The 18,574-nt window shown below is 38.3% G+C and overlaps 1 protein-coding gene across 14 annotated transcripts in view; it reads right to left on the reverse strand.

Moving 5' to 3' along the window:
• Nucleotides 1-18,574, reverse strand: part of PAM (peptidylglycine alpha-amidating monooxygenase) — a 274,617-nt gene that overhangs the window by 219,571 nt on the left and 36,472 nt on the right. The window contains exon 2 of one of the 14 annotated variants that reach the window (XM_041752521.1): nt 8,393-8,499. The exons of the other annotated variants lie outside the window; for them this stretch is intronic. The gene's annotated coding sequence lies outside the window, so the exon portion shown is untranslated. The remainder of the gene's footprint in view (nt 1-8,392; nt 8,500-18,574) is intronic. 14 annotated transcript variants of the gene reach the window in all.

Below are 18,574 nucleotides of genomic sequence, written 5' to 3' on the forward strand. Positions count from 1 at the left end.
TGGGGGGAGGGATGGGATTCCCTACTCCATCCACTCTACCCTTAATCTTTTCTTCTCTTGCAAACCTATCCATTAATGAATTAATTAGAAACTGCCCTCACCTACCAACTTCATTTATACACAGCAGCATGTTCTGCATAGACACACTCAAGCAGTCGGGTGGGAATCCAGAAGAGGAAATAAATGCAAGATTAATATGGTCATATGGGCAGCACTCTCCTATTGCAGCAAGACTGAGAAGCAGGCTGCTAGGGAGAAACCTGGCTTGTGGGCCTCATCATTACTGTCTACTGATGAGGCATACTGTAGTAAAAGAATTGAGATAGAAAACTAACTTTAAAAAGGAAATATCTGTTCATGGATCTTCTATGTGTATGTTTGTAAGTGGTTCTAAAGTATTCTTGTCATAAAGCTGAACTCAGCTTGCTCATCTTTAAGAAGCATGAATATGTATTAAAAGAAAACTTTTTAAAAAAGATTTTTAAATTTTATTTATTCATGAGAGACACAGAGAGGCAGAGACACAGGCAGAGGGAGAAGCAGGCTCCGTGCAGGAAGCACGATGTGGGATTTGATCCCGGGACCCCAGGATCACGCCCTGGGCCAAAGGCAGGCACTAAACTGCTGAGCCATCCAGGGATCCCAAAAGAAAACTTTTATAAAGCACTAATTTCATTTATCACAATAATGGGAGCAAATTGTGAGATATTTTGAAAAGCATTAAAAGTACAAAATAAGTATGAAATGACAGTTATTTATATACTTTAAACTTCATACATCTCCCTGTAACTGAATCCTTGTCCTATTATAATCTAAGTTTTAATTTCTCTAACATGCAAATTCTCCACGTAGCTTGGAGCTCTTTTCTAACATCTGCCCATGTCATCTTGACCTTTAAAATGTTAATATTTACACTGGATGAAACATATAAAGTATCAATAAAAAATATCTAATTTGCACATTAAAAAAAAAGCCCCATTTGTCCTGTGACACTTGTCAAAATATTTTAAGGATTTTATATATTTCAAATAATTTGAAATAAAAAGCTCTACTGTGTTTGCTAATGCTGCTTACCAAGGAAAGTAGCAGGCATTACATTGTGCATTCACAGTTATTTTTATAAGCCTGTCTCACACGCATACAGACAGACAGACACACACACACACACACACACACACTTACACACACTTTAGGTACAAACTGTAAGTCTATTTTCTAGGTAATGGGATGCAGTGCTCCCATGCACTAGGATTTCAGTTATTAGTGTATCTTAGAAAGAAGAAACCATTCATACACCTAAAACAAAATAACAGAGGCATTTGGTAATTCTCTGATATGCGAAACAAGGCACTTACCTCCCCTTTCTAGGGACGTCTGAAACTGAGCTGGAAACCGAGCAACGGGGAAGAGGGGCTTTATTGCGGGGTGAATCATCCCCACGTAGATGCTCTGAACAACCCCTGTATGCATACTGACATCATCAGGAGAGACTTGGAAGAAGAGGATACTATGGTAACCAAGCAATGTGCTGGGAGACAGAAGCCTTTAATTGCTTTGACAACTTCCTGGGGCTCCAGCTACCAGGCTTGGATTTGCTAAGTAGGAAGTGAAGGTTGTCACCAAAGTCACCAGAGTGTGACACACAGCAAGGGGACTGAATGAATTCTGAATCTTTCCATTGCGATGTGACTTTTTAATGACAAGCGTCATTACATGATTCCATCAGCAATATTCCTCTCACAGCCGAAGCTCTGACAAAGTCACAGGTCAGTACAGGATGCTCCCAGGTAGCAACAGTGTCAGTGTTCAGAGAGGGCTCTTCTCCTTTAACAAGCAGTAATATTATGGCATTACGAACCTCCTCCTTGAGGAGGAATACTTGATTCCCTTTGAAAAGAAAGCAAGAAAGCTCACATCTGTGCCTTCGGAGGTCAGGGGACTGATGACAATGAAAACGGATTCCATCTACTTCTCCAGGAGGCAGCAGCTGCCCGCTGCATCTATCTCCAAGCTCCAGTAAAGCCCAGCCAATACAGCACTTACCCAGCAAACACCTCCAGCGAAATGCCTAATTATGACAGCCAGATAAAAATCAGAAGAAATCTGCTGTCTTGCTGCCACACGGTCTTTTTGATGATGAAGTCTCTTCTATCACAAGTGGAATTACTTCTACTTCTAACAACCCCTAAAACTACACACAATTGAAATCCCCCCTCTGAACTATATGTCCTCCCCTGCGTCTGTCACCCACGTTCATAGGAATACCACCCCTTTCAAAAATACCAGGTTTCCAGTCATTGCTTCCAAGAACAATGCTTCAGCATCAGACTGAGTCTGTGATGATATACCACGCTTATCCGATCAGCTGTGATGCTCTAATAAGTATATAATTTTTCATCTGTGCTGTAAAAACCATTGTTTTCTTCTCCATGAATATTGGATTGACATGTTTTTTAAACCACACCGTGGTCTAATTTTTCTAGTGCAAATACTGTAATTGTAAAGATAAGCAAGGAATTTGGCGGATCCTCTTTAAGATATTCATAACACAATAAAAAATGAAGGTTGTCATTCTGTACAGTATACTTAGATCTAAGCTATTTCAAAGAAACTATTATTATCTCTGTTTCAATTTAGATGAAGCTATAGGCCTGCCTTTTAATGTTTCCCTTGTGAGTAAACAGTGTACAAACGTGTAACGATGGTACTGCTTACAAAAATTGCAAAATAGGATACAGCAACACCAGCTTGCAGTCTGGAAAAAAAAAACTGTGGAGAATTTAACATAACTGACATGTTGGACTCTCCACTACTGCAAAGGTGAGGGACATTCATGAGGGAAAAACAGTCAGCCCTCACAAAAACACAAAATTCAGGGTACCTTCACTTTGGTAAAAGGTAAAAGCTTTCCAACGAAATGGAATTATGCCTTCCCTCTCATGTGTTCTTCCCAAGACCCTCAGTTGGGAGAGGAAAAATATGCACATTTTATAAACATGAGAATATAAGTATATATGCAACGTGTATACACGTTATACGTGATAATATAGAGTGTATACGTATTATATAGGATTCAAATTTTAAAATAAATTTGTTTATGTGCCTTAATATGCACTGAAAAATGTCTGGAAGATACACACCCAACTGCAGACTGAGAGAGTACTCCAATTTTTATTTTATATTATAATTTTAATACTTCTAAAAGATTTTTTCCTTTTTTTTAAGATTTTTTTCTTAACCATGGATATGAACTACTATTTTAAGTCAAAAAATGGGAATTCAGGGATCCCTGGGTGGCGCAGCGGTTTGGCGCCTGCCTTTGGCCCAGGGCGCGATCCTGGAGACCCAGGATCGAATCCCACATCGGGCTCCCGGTGCATGGAGCCTGCTTCTCCCTCTGCCTGTGTCTCTGCCTCTTTCTCTCTCTCTGTGTGACTATCATAAATAAATAAAAATTAAAAAAAAATGGGAATTCATCTCAATGTGCCTGAACTTGCCATTCTGGTTTCCTTGTTCTCAGAGAAGACCAGTGACCACTTCAGTGAACTACATCCCAACAGTCTAGCCAGATTACTTTAAGGTTGTTTTAAACAATGCTCAGAAGGGAGATGATCCACCTGTCTAAACAGAATTAGGATGGGAAAAGCAAATAAAGGTTATCTGGACAACACACACAAAAGCGAAAAGGCGTAGGACTCTTGCAGAGATGTGACAGTCATAAAGGAATAGTTCCACAGTAAAGCTAATTTATTACTTTTTTTTTCTTTTTTGTAAAGGTACAGTTGAACAAAGAGCCTATTCAAAAAATAAGGCCAAACCAAGAGATCTCTGACCAAAGGGCTAAGCGGAATATGGAAGACCACCAACAGGAACAGGAGCCAAGTGTGACGAGACAAATGGCCCCAGGTGGCCAGATTATGAGTCCTGTTAAAGATCCCTGCTTTAGAGAAAAGAAGCCTGAGCTCCCCAGCCTCCACTCCCTAATGCTGAGCTACATGGAGTTTTGTTCTCCCCTGAATCTATAAATCACATGCTCATCAGTGTTCTATTTCCTCTTGCCACTCCAATACATTTTGTGATCAGTGCAGTCGCACCACCTCTTAGAGAAGACCATAAACTCCCTCCTAAATTGATGACTTTGTACAAAAATTGCCACCTCTTCCTTTGATCCCTAAGGATGGCACAGAGAGGGCCTGCGAGGTAAGCAGCACAGCACCTTGAGGAGGGGGAAGAAACCAACCAATAACACCACTCCACCAAGCTCTGATGTAGTCTTGCTAGATAACTGTACACTCTCAAACTTCAGAAGATCCACTTATTCCCCAGTAGATCCCAAGGCTTCAGATATCCAAACAATAGTCTAATTTCTCAAACTGAAAGACAACCGAAGTTAGAAGAAAAATACTCTTTCATAAGAAAAACAGCATCTTTCCCAGAGAAGTCACCGCTTGACTACAAAGGATTATCAATCTCATCTAATCCCCACACAACCACCTGAATCCTTGAAGTTTTTAGGGTTCAACAAGGCCCTGGGCTTACCTTGTTTCTTAAACTAAAGTAAATTCGGGTTGGCAAGTACAGATTCGGAAGCAAACAGGAGTCAAAGTGCCACTTCTGAGGGGCTATTTGGCCAGGATTTCTAGAGCCTTGATAGTCGGCTATTGTGCCAGTCTACCTCCTCCCCCTAAGTCACTTTTCTGATGATAAGGAGAAAGGTTCTTAATCCTAAATCAGCTTTGCCTCATAATTTACATTAAATTTCTCCCTAGCCCAGATGAGCAACACTCTTGCCTCCTCTGGTCTTAACCCAACACTTTTCCTAATTCCAGTTAAGCATAATGTAAGTACAAAAAACAATGAAAAATGGCAGTGGCATATGGGATTTTATTAGCATTTGGGTTTAAATTTGTTCATTAAAACAAATTCACACTGATTTAATTTAAAAAAAAAAAAAAGTATCACAAGAACTTCCAAATCCAATAAGTGGCCAAATTTCAGTGATCTACCCCCTTTTTGTTCCAGAGATGCTCCCCTAGCTCAGTCTTCTGCATCAGTCATCCCAAAATGCTGTGGTCTCTGGTCTCCCTGACTGCAGCGTCTTGCTCACTCTTTTAATCATTCTACGCATCACTTTGTCCTTCATGAGTCATCACAAAACATTTTCTTACTATGATACCACAAAAAAAATCCAAAATCCTAAAAGGCTCCCCTGTGAGCCACTGAATCAAGTGCAGATTTCACAGCTCCGAAATAAACCCTTTTTTGCCAAAAAAAAAAACCCCAAAACAAAACAAAAATTTTTTTTGCTTACCTCCTTGAGCTACATGGAGCCAATAAGACAATCTCATACACTAATATGCCCTCGTCCTTTCCCTCCTGCAGGCCTCTGCTCTTACCCTCTCCTCTCCCTCCTCCTCCTTAAATCCCATGACCTACCTCCCTAATCCTCCCCCTCCCAACACCACTCCTCCCGTCTCTCCTATCAACCTAAACCCTACCAGTCCTCCACAAACCCCTTCCACCTGGCATGGGTTCTTCCTCAGAAATACCAGTGTCCTCTACCTTACTAACTACATTTAAAACATTCGGTGGCCCAAATTATTAGCATGTATCTTATTTTCCTGCTCCATGGAATCTTCCGAAAGGTAGAGACAACGTCTACATTTGCTTCTTATTCTCTTTACAGCACTGTACCTTGCATTTGGCATTCAATCAATAAATGCTTCCGGGATAAATGAACAAAAAAATTATTATGTCCTAATTTTATTCATTTTCCTGAGTGTTTATGATTAAATTATATCACTGAATTTTTGAAACAAGCTAGTAAAGGAGAAATTGGAATTTCACTTTTAGAAATGAAAATAAAAAGCAGAAGCTCAAAAAGGACAGCAGGAGTTCTCCTGTGTCACACAGTCTCCAGGTTCCCTGATTCCCCAGCATGTCCCTCACCTGGACACCCACGGCTTCTCATGGCAGCCAGAAAGGAGGTGCCATCATCTTCCCTTTCTGTGAATCCACTGTTTCTGAGGAATTCAGGTCAAAATGGCCTTAATTTTTCTCTTCTACCAATGACCCATGGCACAGTCATTCATATGACCATAATATTCTCAAGTCAACCTATGAGGCTTGGGAGAAACACGTCTTGTTCTCTTCTTGGTATCTGGCTGCCACCAGAGAGGCTTCTGCTCCTGCTTCACCCCACCTCCTCAGAGTAGCTCATACTCTGGGCAAGACCCGGACTGTGCTAAACATCAGTTCCTCATTTTCAAAAGGGGAAGAACAATAGTACCACTTCACACTGTAGTTATGAAGACAGAGATAGGGCATAGACATCACAAATACTCGATAAAAAGTGGTTATTAAAATTAATGACAATGAACAAAACCACAGAGAATCAGATGATACCACCAACTCTGAAAGGCTTCCTTTGTATTCCAGAAAAGCGCTGTAATTCGGTCATGAGGAAGCAGAAAGGAACCAACGCCAGTTTAAGAGCTTGAATAACCAAGTGGGGGATGGGGGGAGGGGGCATAGTTTTTTTGGTGTCTAAAATGAGGGTGCTGGTCTTTCCCAGGCTAACATCCTATGTGCTATGAAGCATTCCGTAGCAGGTTTTTCATTTTTCTCCCCCACACAAATATTGGCCCTCTTTGGCAACCAAGCCCAGCGGAGTGCCCAATATGGGGATACTTTTCTCAGTTCATGTAACAGGCTGAAATTATTCAAAGTTTTGCTCAGAAATAATTTTAATTTTGCTTCCATTTAAAGATCCCGGACTAGATCTTTATACTACCTCTGAACTCACTCAAGAGTCAATTACTGTTTTCCCAAAGCCAAACACAGATTATAAAGCCTTCAATGTTTTGAATCTAAAAGTCAAAGGAATTATGGATGATGGCTTACTTTAATACCAAAAAGTTATTTCAACATTTCATGATTCTAATTTTGATTATAATTCCCGGAGGAAGCACTGGATTAAGTTCTAATAGACTTCTTCTAAAGAAGCCAGTTTAAAATAAATTCCCATTTTAGGCTCTCAATTAGTGGAACTTTAAATTACCTTTTCCCTAGGATACAAATAAAGAACTTTGAAGGAAATGTAGAGCATTTGTATGAATCACAGCACAGATATTGTTTTCATGAAATAAAAGGGAGCCTAAGAGGGGTTAAAGACGCTGCCTGCAGCCTAAGAAGACCAACAGAGCTGAAAGGGTCTGATGGCAGGATGTGGGTTATAACGCTCCTGAATGAAATCCTTTTGTGCAAGGGTCTTGCAAAGGGCAACCAGGCAGGACTGTGTGTTTGGATTTAAATTAATCAACTGGTCAGTTCCACAATGCTAAGATTCCTTCTGTTTAACTGATTTAGGCAGGTTTACAGGCAGTTCCCAAATGATATCAATAGCTTCTAAAAGGTCAAATGCAGCCGCACACCAGATGCCCTAGAATGAAAAGCACCAGTAACTTTGTCCTCTATAATTTGCTGGGTGTGACTTATTATACCGTGGGCTATCCTTTTTTAATCAACTACCATGGTTTTCTTTTTCCTTCTTTTTTACCCCTAAAGCTGAAACAGATTTATACATTTTAATGATATACCTATCTATCTACATTATAAGACTGCCTGCCTGATTCTACAGCATTTCTGGCTAAAAACAAACTAAATAGTCCAGCTTTGGCACCACATTTTTGCACAGGGCGGGGTAGAGGATGGGGCAGGAAAAAGGACAGCAGCGGAACTATTCCCGTCTGGTCAGTAGGAGGCAAGGACAACCAAAGCATCAGCGGTGCTATTAACACAAACTCACACACAAAAAACTATAGCTGTAACAATGCCACTGTCAGGTAATAAATGTTTAGAAAATAGCATTTATGAAAAAAGGAAGACCCACATCAAGTGGAAAATTCTATCTACCCACACCAGATGGAAAATTCAAAACAATCAATGGGAGCCCTTTGGGAGCTTCTTTAAAATCCAGTGTTTCATTGTTCTTCCCAAGCAGGAAGGGGTTGAATGCATTCTTGTGAAATATTAATCATGCATGTCTTGGGTACTGAGTTGAGAAGGAAAAGGGAAGAGGTCAGCCAGGGATACTAGAGTATAGCGATCAGGACCAGGTCTTGCCTAAAAATGCCGTAGGAACAAGGACTGTGACCTAGAGACTTGAAGGACAGTCCAAGAACTCAGAAGAACCCCCTCCCTCCCATTAATGCCCCTGACCTTCAGGGGTGAAAAGGGAGGCATTCATTGTTGGACAGCTTCTTAGAGCACACCATTTGTCTGAATCCCAGCTCTGTCACTCCCATTCCCTGTGATCTTGGGCAAACTTTTCACCCTATCCTCCCTGGGCCTCACTTTTGTTATCTATCAATTAAGGAAAGAACATTCCTACCTCTGAAAGTTGCTGAGAGCACTTCCATGAACCAGTCTCAGTTTTAGGTAGTGAGAATACAGTGCTAAACAACGCCTACAAGGCCACTGCTCTCAGGAAGCGTGCATCTGGGTTGGGAGATAAAACAATAAAAAATTATATAAGTAATATAATTTTATACACATGAAAAGGGGCTCTGAAGAAACTTACAGGACGATGAGACAAGAAACTGACTGGATGGGAGGATGACTTAAGGACACACTTCTCAGAGAAACCTCAACCTCCAAAGAAACAATGTTCAAATCAGGAGAAGAAGCAAGATGCATCAAATAAATGGACAGAGGCTTCCAGGCCTCGAGAACAGGAGGAACAAAGGTCCTGAGACAGAAACGAGCTTATAATGTTCGAAGAAGACAAAGTAGCCCCAACGTGGCTGGAGGACAGTGAGCAGTGAGCAGTCAGTTTAGATACACGTCAGACAATTAAGTGAAGGAGCCCAGTAATAAATGAACTCATGAGTGGAGCTTGGGGCAAAGGACAGAGCTGGAAACGTAAATTTGGGAATCACCTACTTAACACAAATGGGAAACACCTACTTAACACCCAGCATGGTGCCTGAACATTAGATTATGGATAACTAATCTCTCTCTTCCCACTTTTTAAGCAACTGAATTGACATTTGCATTAGGGAGACTGTCAGCAAAACAGAAAGAGAGGGGACTGGTAGGATGGGATTAATTTAGGAAGAATGAATATACTTTACATTGACTGCCAGCTTCTACAAAATAGTAGGAGCTTCCTGGCATTCCGTGTTGAGCAGGCTTCTGAGGCCAAGTATGAGCCTGTACAACAATGTGTTCCAATATATGCAAAATACATAAATGGTAGCATATTTCCAAGGCTCTGAAAAATTGGCACTTTTTGTTCACTGTAAGTTTTATTTAAATTTTTAAATTTGGGTACTTTTTTCTTATAATGATATAAATTAGACACCATAACTATTTCCATTTTATAGTTACGAAACCTGAGGCTCAGAGAGAATAATTTGTTTGCCCAAAGTGATCAGCCTTCAAAGTCAAAACCGAGAAAATCTGGGCATCTCTAACTCTTGAGACCATGCTCCTACCCACGGTAACATATACATGTAAATTTGCTAAATAAGCTCCTTATTTGTATTCCCCTAACTGCACTTTAAGGGTCTTTCCAACTGAGCTTAGTACATCTGGCTCCAGGATGGAAAGTCTTGTTCAATCATCTCTGTGGTTCGGGCATGTTCGCTGGTTTCTAAATTCACGTGTCACGTTCTGAAGGAATCATCTAGGCACAATTCTTTTCCACGTCCATGTTCGTGGAAAACATCCTAGTTGTAAAGATAGCAAATCCCATTTGATTCAGTTATTAGGTAATTTTATAAGCAAAATGACTTGATTTTAGCACCTGTCAGGATTCCAAGTTCTTTTAGGAATCACCTACCTATTCATCACTTACCCTATTCTTCAGGTGATGGCTTCTCATCTGATTACATGTAAAAGCCCCTCTACACACATTATCAAATTAAGTCACTGCTACTGATACTGTCCAAATCCTCACACACAAAAGCAGATCTGTGCACTTTGACTGAAGAATAGAAATTTTTAGGAATTTTACTGCTAAGTTATGGGAATTTTAATTTTAAGGATTCTAGGGCACCAGGCAGTAAAAACTCTGATATGGGTTACAGACTAACCACAACATAGGCAGAAAAGTGAGAATAAGTATATTTAACCCTGAATTGCCTTATCTTTTCTCTTCACTACCATGCTTCCCCCGCACACACACCTATTTTCTGTGAGAGGGTTTCCTAAGAGGAAAAAAGTATGCCGCATATACCACATTGATTTGATTCCAGCAAACTAACCAGAATTTGAATTTTTATTAGCAAGAGCCACAGGCAAAAGCAATAACGCACTATACCTAACAGAGTGGTTGGTTTTATTCATGATCCCATGCTGGGTTAAGGGGGGAAAAAAAAAGGAGAAGAAGAAAAGCCAACTTCAAAGCACTACTGAAAGATGATTAACTCTCTAGCCACAGATGAGAATCAGGAGCTACTTTGATGTGTGAGAATTTTTAATGCCTAAATGTAAAGAACCGACATCTACAATACAAGTTTAACCCTTTGGAAAAAAAAAATCCAATGATATACTTCTTTTGCATCCTGAAAAACCAGTAATTACCTGAGGGAATAAATAAGATTAGAACTCAGCCTCCGAAATTAAGGCTTAAATGCAAAGCACACAAACAATATTCCTCCCTCAACACACCGTTCAGGGGCAAAATGCCAACCCCAATACGCTCATACAGGAAAGAGAACTCTTTATGTTGTCATTTCCCGGGTCACCACTCCACAAGCCAGTCTGGGCATTAATCAAGCTGCATGTACAACTTCATATCAAAAATTCAACAAAGTTTAAATCAGAGTGTCACTCAACATACAAACTACGTGGCAAATGACTGCAAAGACTATGGTTGTATCAAAACTTATGCTCCCACTTAAACTGAGACTAACATTGACCATGATCTAAAATTGCTAATCCTAGGGTCCTGAGCAATCTGTATCATTTATATAGTATATGTCGTGGTCTATTTTCACATGAAAATTGAGAATTGTTATTTAATATGTATAATTCTCAAAGGCTGTGTGAAAATAGGCCATGGAATATCCTGCATAAATTTCAAGAGAAAATGTAAATTACTAAAAAAGGGAAGCGATTGGACTAAAATATGTGATTTTTTTTCACAATGGTTCAAAGATATGGGAAAAGTGGAAGGCCGATACCATGAACTTTAAATGGCTTTTGACATGTAAATATGTTAGACCTGGTATTATTTATTAAGATACTTCTGTTTACCAATGTGAACAGATGTAAATAATGTTAAACCTAAATGTTGTAACATTACAATTTTCTCCTTCCTATCAAACTGACACATCTCTATCAATAACTACCTGGAAAAATATATATGCAAGATTATCTTAAGAAGAATTCCTGTGCTCATTATGCAAGATGAAAATGCAGCCTTTAAAAAATATTCTATCTGACATTCAGTTCTGTATGCTGCTAGAGCAGGTCAAAAGCCATTAGCCACCTGCTGAAAATACATACTAGGAAATAAAATGTCCTTCAAGATTATTTTGCATACAATATTCTCAGTGTAAAATGAGTAAAGTTAGATTCTAAGTGTTCAAAAAATGTGATGCCTTAAAAAGAAATATACTCACCATGCCAGAAGTTAATTTCAAAATAAGATTTAATAAGGGTCATATAATTTAGAATATTCACATTAGGTAATGAAAGCATCATGTCTACTATGAGGGAAATGAGTACATAAATGAAAACATAAAATAACCAACTAGCTCGACACAGTGGCCACTGCTGTCTTCTCTTCCAATAAAAGTGACAGACTCAATACGATGCCTGGGATTCCTAGGACATTATCTCTCGCCATTCGGTAGTCTTCTGGGGACTAACCCAACCAACCGTTTGTATCAAGAAGACATTCTACAAATCTATTGAAATAAAAGAAGCAAAACACCAGCCTCTGTGCCACTGCACATAAAGAATTCACAACCCTGCCTCGTGTAACATTTTGAAACTTGGCAATGAAGTATATGGCTTGCTATCATTAATCTATTCATAGATTCTATCAGCAATTATTAGATGACTGTTTACATGGCACTTTGTACATCCAGGTACGAAGCTAAATGCGTGACACAATCTTAATGCACTTAATCCCCACAACGGCTTTATGGATGTAGGTGATATCCTATCAGTATTTCACAAGTAAGGAAATCAAGGCACAAAGAGGTGACGCAATTGGCTCGTAGTTATGCAGGCAGCAGATGGCTACATTTCAATGAGGGAAACTGACCCTCATTTTATAAAATGTTAAGTCCCGATGCAATGGGCAAGCACAGGAAAGAAAACGAAGGATGCCCAAGTCAAGGCCAGTCAAAAGAAAGGATGGAATAGAAACAAAGGCGTCTTCTTTTTCTTGATTTTGTTTCTTTCTGTTTGCTATCCTCTCTAATCTTACTGACTGCGGCGTGCTTAATAAACAATATAAAGAGGCAACAGAATTGTAATCCAGTTTGCAAGGGCAAGATGACTTCTCCTTAAACCCTAGGAAGCTCACCTTTTCTCGTCTTGCTTAAAGATGGATTTCTACTGTGTGGGCTGCAAACACCCAAACTCACCGCTCAAGCTCGGAGATGACATCTGATGGGCAAATGCACATTTTGGTATCGTGTCAGATTCACAAGCTATAGAGGCAGAGATGAGTTTCCAAGAGTCCTATACGTTCACCGATAAACCTGGTGCTGAAGATGGATCAAGGGCAACCTTGGAGGGTCAGTGGGGTCCCCAGGCTGTCAGCTATGGAGATCTCAGCTCCAGTGGTCTTACCCTCATTGACGAGAGCCATGCTAAATTTGTTTGTAAGAAAACTTAAACTGGTTCCCAAATATATATATGCCCAGTGTCCCTTCCAGGGGCCCTAATCCAAAAGCTATCATCAGATCATGAGAGATTTTGTTGGTGCCACTACGTATTTGGATTTTCTTTTATTATTTCATAATAAAAAAAATTAAAAAAATTATCCTTCAAACACAACATTGGAGGGCTCTAAATCTTCAAATATAAACAAGATACCTCCTTGTTAGTAAAACATGAACTCAAACAAAAATGCTTCTGTCAAAATGAAGATTCTAAAAATATTTCAGGAAAAAATTCCTTAAACCGTCTGATAATAAGGTCGGAAAAGATTCTGTTTTCCACGCCCAAAACAAAGGAAGCTGACTTCCTGCTTTAACTGGAGACTGTTGCTATTTGGTTTATGGATAAAGGCCAAATTATGCATATTTTTCTGACTTCAGTCAAGAATCAAGGTCAATCACCAGATTTTCCCCCATACCAACAACACAGCAGCAGCGTGAATACAGATGTTCCTTATCCCTGTCACCAGGAGTTTTTAAATTCAGTTTTTCTTTTCTGTTTCTTTTTTTTAATTCAGTTTTTCTTGGCAGAGCAGCTAAGATTTCTTTTTGTCAAAAGGGTAGCCATTAAGAAAATAACTTAGCTAATAAACAAGGAAATTAGCTAGCAAGCCTTGATAAGAAGCAGAGTCGCAGCACTAACAGCAATCTGTACAGGCAAATTAAGGCAGTAAAGAGTTGCTCTGATAAGCACTTTTAAACTCTCAGTGGTAGTCAAAAAACTGAGTGTCGCTAGTACTTGGGGGTCAAGCAGCAGTTGGACAATTTTTTTCTTGTCTCACTTGGCTGCCACAACAATTTCAATAGTGAAGTATTGAGTTCGATGGAAGGATGTGCAGAGAAAGAGGGCGGTAAAGAGAGGAAAGGGAAAACCTATCAGGCGATGTAACTCCTCTTCCTTTCTAACCACTTTTTTATTCTTTTATTTTTCCCTGTTTGAGGAACTGGCTGACGTCTGTTTAATTTTGTGAAGAGTCACAGGACCTACAAGAATTAACACAGTGGAAATGTGAACCTGGGCCTCTCGTGAAAAATGGTGTCAGATTTGGAAGCACATGGTTATTAAGCAAAAACTCAACATCAGTATTTTCATGGTTACACTTTACACGTTCAATTGATATGTATTTTTTAAGCTGATTATCTTTATCTTTAATAATTTATTAATTTATATAATAATTCTTTGGTGGGGAATAACTGGACTAAATAATTGTAAATTTCACTAAATTTCGCATTTAATCAAAAATGTCTTCAGTTTTCTACAAAAGTCAAATTTTTAGGTCAAGTTTCCATTGGAAGTACTACAAATTAAGAAGAATCTGCTAATGTAATAATACTAATATCTTCTCTCTGACGTTAAGTAGGACAGAAAAATCCCCCTAATCTAATCACTTCTTATAAAATGCTTGTAATGCTTTGCTCAATCCTGGATTTAAGAATTCCTCCGTTTAGTTGGTTGAAAATATATCCAAATTAGTTAAGAACCTACCTCTGTCAACTCATTCCAGGAAAATAGTCATTTCCACCTGCCAAATCGCACCTCTGCTTCAGGTGGGGGTCATTCCTGGCCTTTATTAAGGTGAGTATCCTGTCTCCACTCCCATCTTCATGGGATCTGTTGATCATAGGCAGTCCTCATGACCCTCAATATATCAGAAATAGAATATAACCAGTAACAGTAAAACATGTTTAAACGGTCTTTTAAACCAGCCTTATAAAAAAGAAAGTTAAGAGTCTGAAGGACTAACTGGCCAAGGATAAATTAAACCATTTTGAGGATGTTATAAATTCAAAAGTGTTAGATAAGTAATAAATTTTATTTAAAATTCCTCAATAAAGAAATCAGTGAATGAGGATATTTAATAAATTTTTTAAAAAGAAAGAAATTTGCATTTAATTTGGTAAACTAGGAAGTCTCAGGTAAATACAACGACATATAGTCAATATGTTTCACATACTGCTGAATTTGTTTTTAATTCTTTTTTTTAAGTTTTTAATTCTTAATGTAAAAAATAATCTACTCTGTGATCAATTTACAAAATTCATGAATTTATTTTGTATATAAGTCTAGGATAAAAGTGTTGCTATAATTAACACATTTAATATTTCCAAAATGTTTAAAAATCTTTTATTAGTTCAAATGAGAAAAGATATTACTCTATCACTGAATCTGACCTTTAAAATAAAATCAGTATTTACTATACTTAATCTACTTAAATATATTATATATATATATAATATGTTTAAAATACTGCATTGAACCAGCAACAACTGTTTTGAAGATTTTGCAGTAATTTCAGATTTTTAAAAATTTCCACGTACAAAAAGATTTTGACTTAAATATTAAAAATGAAAAAGTAGGGGCAGCCCCAGGGGCTCAATGGTTTAGCACCGCCGTCAGCCCAGGGCGTGATCCTAGAGACCCGGGATCAAGTCCCGTATCGGGCTCCCTGCATGGAGCCTGCTTCTCCCTCTGCCTGTGCCTCTGCCTCTCTCTCTCTCTCTCTCTCTCCTTCTCTCCCTCTGAGTCTCTCATGAATAAATAAATAAAATCTTTAAAAAAAAAAATGAAAAAGCCTAGATACTTCAGACATAATTTAGGTGTTTCCTCTAAGAATTTTAAAAGCAAAGAATCGGGGTGCCTGGGTGGCTCAGTGGTTGAGCATATATGCCTTTGGCTTAGGTCGTGATCCCAGGGTCCTGGGATCAAGTCCTACATCGGGCTCCCCAGAGGGAGGCTGCTTCTCCTCTGCCTGTGTCTCTGCCTCTCTTTCTGCATCTCTCATGAATAAATAAATAAAATCTTTAAAAAAATAAAAGAATCAGGTGTTCTACAAAAATTCACAAACTCACAGAAGTTATCTTACATAATCTATAAAGGAAAAAGTCAAATTAAAACATTATTTGAGTGTAGAATGAAAAGAATTGTATTCTGCTCTTATGAGGACCAAGATGACCTAACCAACCATGATGGCAAAGGGCAGATTTTTTTAAGAGAAATTAAATTATTTCTGTATTACTTGATTAACATTAAACTCCACTTGGCAGCACTACTAACTTACTTACTACCTGCGACTTCCATTTTACTTTCTTTCTCTAAGATGGCTATAGAAAATACTTTTTCCTGTTCATGATCAAATTAAGACTACCATAAACCTCATAAACTGTGAAGCTACACTCTGATTCGCAAGAAGGTTAAACCAATGGTAATTAGATATTACAAATTCTTCACTTGACAAAATTATTGTTTGCAGGGCTCCTTTAAGTAGAGAGTACCTCTAATGTACTTATATTTTTTAGATTTATTTATTAATTTTCAGAGAAAGAGCAAGAATAGGGTGGAGGTGGCAGAAGGAGAGAGAATCTCAAGCAGACTCCTTCCTGAGTGCAGAGCCTGACATGAAGCTCTATTTCATGATCCTGAAATCATGACCTGAGCCAAAATCAAGAGTTGGACACTTAACCAACCAAGCCATGCAGGTGCCCCTACCTCTGATGTATTTAGAAGAGATTTCAGCAAATGGTATACCTGATAAAGTATACAAAATCTATAAAGAACTTACCAAACTCAATAGTCAACCCCCCAAAATAATCCAGTTAAGAAATGGGCAGAAGACATGAATAATACACATTTTCCCAAAAATATCCAAATGGCCAAAAGACACATGAAAAGATGCTCAACATCATTCATCATCAGGGAAATACAAATGAAAACCCTGCGAGGTATCACCTCTCACCTGTCAAATGGCTAAAATTAACAACACAGGAAACAATAGATGTTGGCAAGGATGTGGAGAAAGGGGAACCCCCTTTCACTACTGGTTGGAATGCAAACAGGTTCAACAGTATGGAGGCTTCCCAAAAGTTAAAAATAGAACTATTCTATAATCCATCAATTGCACTACTGGGTATTTACCCAAAGGATACAAAAATACTGATTTGAAGGGGCACATGCACCCTGATGTTTATAAGCAGCTTTATCAGCAATGGTCAAATTACGGAAAGAGCCCAAATGTCCATCAACTGATGAATGAAGAAAGAAGACATGGTGTGTGTGTATATATATATATATATATATATGTATATATATATATATATATATATACTCAGCCATCAAAAAGAATGAAATCTTGCCATTTGCAACGACATGAATGGAGCTAGAGTGTACTTTGCTAAGCAAAATAAGTCAGAGAAAGACAAATACCATATGATTTCACTCATATGTCGAATTTAAGAAACAAAATAGATGAATATAGAAGGGGAAAAAAAAGAGGGAAGTAAACGGACTCTTAACTAACTAAACAAAGCGAGGCTGCTAGAGGGAAGGTGGGTGGGGATGGGCTCAGTGGGTGATGAGTATTAAGGAAGGCACTTGTTATGTTGAGCACTGAGTGATGGATCATGTAATTCTACTTCTAAAATCAGTATTACACTATATGCTCACTAACTAGAATATCTGAGAAATATCTGAGAAAAAATACAATTGATTTCTAATTACAAAAATGTAATTTGCCATCAAAGTAGGTTATTACACTGCCCCTAGTCTAACTCTTCATAATGCCAGTCAGCAGGAAGTAGGTGCTCATGTATCATGTTTTTGAAAGCTTAAGAGCCTGCACATCAAGTGCCCCAACACAACCAAAGAGACCTTAACAGTCAACTGTTTGATAAGCAGATAAAGAAAAAAACTTACGTAATTGCCAAGTGCGTTTTATGCAAACACATTCATTTCCTGAAAGCTGGTAAATATTTTTTTCAAAGTAACCTTATAGTCTTTTCACATGCACTTTATCATTACTGGATTGGAGAGCAATTTATGACAATAAAGATTTGATTTACCTTTCATATTTTTCTCAACATTATGATTCTGGCATTACTTTTGTCACCCTGGATCCTCTCCGACATACACACAAACCCATGTGTGCGTGTGTGCACGTGTGTATACACATACCAATGTTAACTTTCATATATCTGAAATGAATTTCTTAAATTCCATACATATCATGTTTAAATATAAATTATACCCCCCAAATAATAAGTAGCTTTAATCTCCTTCATGGAAAAAAGAGTCAGAGCATTGTTTAAACGCTCTGTTGGAAGAAACATGATTCTGTGCAAGTCAAATTATTATCTTTCTTATTAGCATGACTACACCTTCCCTCAATGTTTGCATATTACCCAGCAAAAATGCCAACTGCTGTTGTGTTTCAGCAATACTTGGTGTAATGGAGCATACCCAAATGGAAATGTTCATTGTAGCTGCACTTTCCTTCAAGAAATTCCTAGCACCTAGATAAAACCCTTTCCCAGAGACAAAGCCCTTCAGAGACAAACTATCTGAAGCTATCTGGTTATTTTAAGACTGAAGGCTTTACAACTAATTGACAGGGGAAGTTTTTCTCATCTGGGGTTGAAGGAAAGGAATTCACCACTTCTATCTTGCATCCAGAAACAAAACTCAAAGTTAAGTAGTCTATCTAAAGGGATTTTTTTTTAATTTATTTTTTTCCTTGTTAACACTTGGCAAAGTGTTGAAAACAGAAAAATCCACTAGAGAAAAATTGGGTTAATGTCTTATATACATAAATAAGTCTTATTAATAGAAAAGAGGAACACATAGGATTAACCACAACATGGAGAAAAATATATGCTCAAATCATATAAAAAATGCTCAA

This window comes from Vulpes lagopus, chromosome 4, assembly GCF_018345385.1.
Source record: "Vulpes lagopus strain Blue_001 chromosome 4, ASM1834538v1, whole genome shotgun sequence".
Lineage (NCBI taxonomy): Eukaryota > Metazoa > Chordata > Mammalia > Carnivora > Canidae > Vulpes > Vulpes lagopus.